This window comes from Rutidosis leptorrhynchoides, chromosome 9 (assembly GCF_046630445.1).
Source record: "Rutidosis leptorrhynchoides isolate AG116_Rl617_1_P2 chromosome 9, CSIRO_AGI_Rlap_v1, whole genome shotgun sequence".
NCBI lineage: Eukaryota > Viridiplantae > Streptophyta > Magnoliopsida > Asterales > Asteraceae > Rutidosis > Rutidosis leptorrhynchoides.
Window position 1 is genome coordinate 364,428,111 of NC_092341.1, and position 4,485 is coordinate 364,432,595.

Consider the following 4,485-nt stretch of genomic DNA (forward strand, 5'->3'; position numbering starts at 1 on the left):
ATTTTGGTTAACAAATTAATCCCATTACAATTAAATCATATTGGTGACACAAATCACCAACAATGAATATATCTTGATATGATATATATACTTTAAAATGTCGTTACAATGATAATCGTTACATATATGTCCATATATATATATATATATATATATTAACATATAGTTTTTACAAGTTTTAACGTTCATGAATCGCCGGTCAACTTGGGTGGTCAATTGTCTACAAGAAACTCATTTCAAATAATCAAGTCTTAACAAGTTTGATTGCTTAACATGTTGGAACATTTAATCATGCAAATATAGTTTTCATTTAATATATAATTATGGAATAATCATGGAAAAGTTCGGGTCACTACAGTATTGTCTAATTGAATGACAACTCATTGGAACCTGTCGAACCTATCTTCAAATTAGTTAATCTAATAATTATTAAATTGATTACGAATGTGCTATTTAGTGACGTTTATACGACATCGTTTACAATCATTTAATTAATTATTCAGGTTGGGTAATTGATTATTCATTCTGATCAAGTGGGTAAATTAATATTCATATCTAATTAAAACAGGGGTAGATTACATACAAGGATAATTGGTGTAATTGTTAACAAAGTATTAAAACCTTGGATTACATGCATTCGATAACCTGGTGTAATTATTAACAAAGTATTAAAACCTTGTTACAGTTCGAATCCCTAATTAGTTGGAATATTTGACATCGGGAATAAGGTTAATTTGAAGAGCATTTTATAATTATGATCGATGGACTATTATGGACAAAAACCAAATAGGTATCAAATAATCCAGGACAAAGGACAATTAACCCAGGATAATAAATTAAAATCAAAACGTCAAACATCATGATTACGGAAGTTTAAATAAGCATAATACTTTTATTTCATATTTCATCGTACCTTTATTTACTGTCATTTTAATTACTGCAATTTACTTTATCGCAATTTAAATTCTGTCATTTATATTATCGTCATTTATCTTTACGCTTTTTTTAAAAATCGACAAACCGGTCATTAAACGGTAAAAACTCCCTTTTATAATAATATTACTATATATAATTATATATATTTTATATAAATATAGTTGTTAAAAATATAGCGTTAAACTCAGCTAGCTCCCTGTGGAACGAACCGGACTTACTAAAAACTACACTACTCTACGATTAGGTACACTGCCTATAAGTGTTGTAGCATAGTTTAAGTATATCTCATCTATATAAATAAATAACTTGTGTAAAATTATATTGTATTTAATAGTATTTCGTAGTAAAAATATAACTATTTCGTATACACCTCGCATAACATCAAGTATATTTGGCGCCGCTGCCGGGGACCCAGCGAAACGCTATATTTTTACACTATATTTCTTATATCTAATTTTATAAAAATATTTTGTATTTATATATAAAAAAAATTCTCTCTCTATATATATATATATATATATATATATATATATATATATATATATATATATATATATATATATATATATATATATATATATATATATATATAAGTGTTTATATATATAAATATAATTTTAAGATATATAAAATTAAAAAAAATATTTTTATTTTTAGAATTTTAAATATACGTTTTTTTATTTTATATAAATATTTTATATAAATTAAAATAATAATAATAATAATAATAATAATAATAAGTAACTGGGCCGAGCCTGTTAAAAGCCCAAAATCATTTCTGAAAACTTGGCCCATGCGATCGCATGTTAGGAAGCTTAAAAAGTCATGCGATCACATGACTGATCTGACAGTCTGATCCTCGAACATTAATTACGTTGTAGGGTTTTTAATTTTTATTATTATTTCTTTAGGGTTTAATTTATTAATTAGTTTTTAAATTTAGTTTTAATATATATTTTGTAATATTAATTTTTAATATTGTTATTAAATATATAGATAAAATAATAATACAAAAATAATATTTTTATAAGAATAGGTAATTTTATCATTTTATAAATTGTATTATTTTTATCGTTTATTCGTAATTACTAATATTTATCGTTCTTAATTAGTTCGTAACTTAGTATTTTGCCGTAGTTAATTTATATTTCTATATTTTTAAGCTTTGCCGTAAAATCCCTTAAGTGCATTTTCTTTAGATTAAGATTTAGGCGCTTTAGAATTTTACGACGTCACTTATCACTTTAGTTTTAACTAGATTTTAGTGCCTAATTAAGTTATTGCCGTTTTGGATATAGAATTCCTTTTAAGCATTAATACCTTTAGGCGCAACTTTTTAGTCTTAAGTTTTTAGACTTTTAAGTTTTGACGCTCTACTTTCTTATTATTGTTTTTCGAATTTTTATTTTTCGACGTTTGTTTTTCGACCTCTTATTTTTCGACGCACTCTTTTTCTTTCTCATTTCTACGCTCTAGTTTTTAGGAAATAAATTTTATGTTCTTTAAATTTTGACGAAAAATTATTTTAAGCGGTTAAATTGATAGACATCCAAAATTTTCTGGTTCATAGTAATAGTTGGATTTGTTAGTGGCGAGTTGTGGGCTTCCGATTTAAAGGGTCCTGGCTACCTGCTGCATTTATTGGCTATTCGAAACGTGGGCAAAATCAGAAAAGTTTATTAATTTGATAACTTATATAATTTTTATTTATAACTAATAGGATATTCTGTGAATGCACCGAGCAAAACGTTCACCACCTTTCATACGTTCACCACCTGTAACCAGATCAAGACATCTAGCTAATATTGCCGTTGTTGATTTTTCTTTAGAATCATCATCTAGTCGAACAAGTACTCCAATTCAAATTTCCGATAATTCATTTTTTGAACCTGACTTCACAAATGAGAACCCGGGGGATATTCAAGGACAATTCCAAGATCCTGAAACACTAATCATTCCTCCTGAACCACAAACCGTTAAATCAAAATCTTCTAGTGATTCGTATTCAACAAATTCAATTATGGAAGTAACTGAACCTCTAAGTATGGAAGACCGAATGAGAGCCACACGCACGGGCCAAGGTCACGCCATTATTAAACCAGACATTAATGTACCAGATTACGAAATCAAAGGACAAATCCTACACATGGTAACTAATCAATGCCAATATAGTGGTACGCCAAAAGAAGATCCAAACGAACATCTTCGAACCTTTAATAGGATATGTACTCTATTTAAAATCAGAGAAGTTGAGGATGAACAAATTTATCTCATGTTGTTTCCCTGGACTTTAAAGGGAGAAGCCAAAGATTGGTTAGAATCGCTACCTGAAGGGGCGATTGACACATGGGATGTTTTAGTTGAGAAATTTCTTAAAAGATTTTTTCCGGCATCTAAAGCTGTGAGACTTCAATGAGAAATTGTTACGTTCACGCAAAAGCCAAATGAAACATTATATGAGGCGTGGACAAGATTCAGAAAGTTGTTGAGAGGATGTCCTCAACAGGGTTTAGACATTTATCAAATAGTGCAAATATTCTACCAAGGATGCGACATTGCTACACGAAAAGACATTGACACAGCAGCTGGTGGTTCCATTATGAAGAAAACCGCAACCGAAGCTCACAAAATTATTGATAACACAGCCTCCCACTCGCATGAGTGGCACCAGGAAAAAGATATTTTTCATTCATCTAAAGCGGCTAGAGCCGATTCTAGCCATGACTTTGATTCTGTTTCTGCAAAAATAGATGCTTTCGAAAGACGAATGGAAAAGATGAATAAATATATTCACGCAATATGAATCAGTTGTGAGCAATGCAGTGGACCACACTTAACGAAAGATTGTCACATTGAGCAAACGATGGAATAACGTGAGAATGTTTCCTACATGAACCAAAGGCCGAAAAATAATTATCAAAATAATTATCAACCGCCAAGGCCAAACTTCAATCGAAATCAAAACATTCTTTACAATCCAAATGGACCCAACAATAACCAACCAACTCAAAACAACACTTTCAATCAACAAAGACCTAGCTTGTATAAACCACCACAACAAACCGAAGAGAAAAAGCCAAATCTGGAAGAAATGATGGCAAAGCTAATGGAATCTCAAACATAATTTATTACATCTCAAACCCAAATGAATGAGAGGTTTGATCAGCCATTAAGAACTCAACAAGCATCCATTTGAATCTAGAAAAACACGTAGGTACTCTTGCTAGCATGATGAGTGAGAGGGAACAAGAAAAGCTACCGAGTAATACTGAAGTAAATCCTCGGAATGAGAATGTTAATATGGTTTCAACGAATTCTGAAAAACCAACACCAGAAGATGGAAAGGTTTTAGATGTGAGTAACAATGAAGAAGTTACAACACCACCACCACCCGAGTATGTAAAGCCAGTGGTGGCACCATACAGACCACCCATCCCGTTTCCAAGAAAAGGAGTTGAGTATGAGCAAGTAATAGGTAATAAAGTTTGTGATACCTCTGGAAAGAAGAAGAAGAAGAATAATAAGAAAGTACAAGAAACAAAAACCGTA

General features: G+C 30.3%; 1 non-coding gene across 1 annotated transcript; it reads right to left on the reverse strand.

Annotated features, from left to right (window-relative positions):
• Positions 1-3,340: 3,340 nt before the first annotated feature.
• On the reverse strand, positions 3,341-3,447 carry LOC139869701 (small nucleolar RNA R71). Its single transcript, XR_011766284.1, has one exon. It is a non-coding gene; the product is annotated as a small nucleolar RNA R71 (small nucleolar RNA).
• Positions 3,448-4,485: the final 1,038 nt, after the last annotated feature.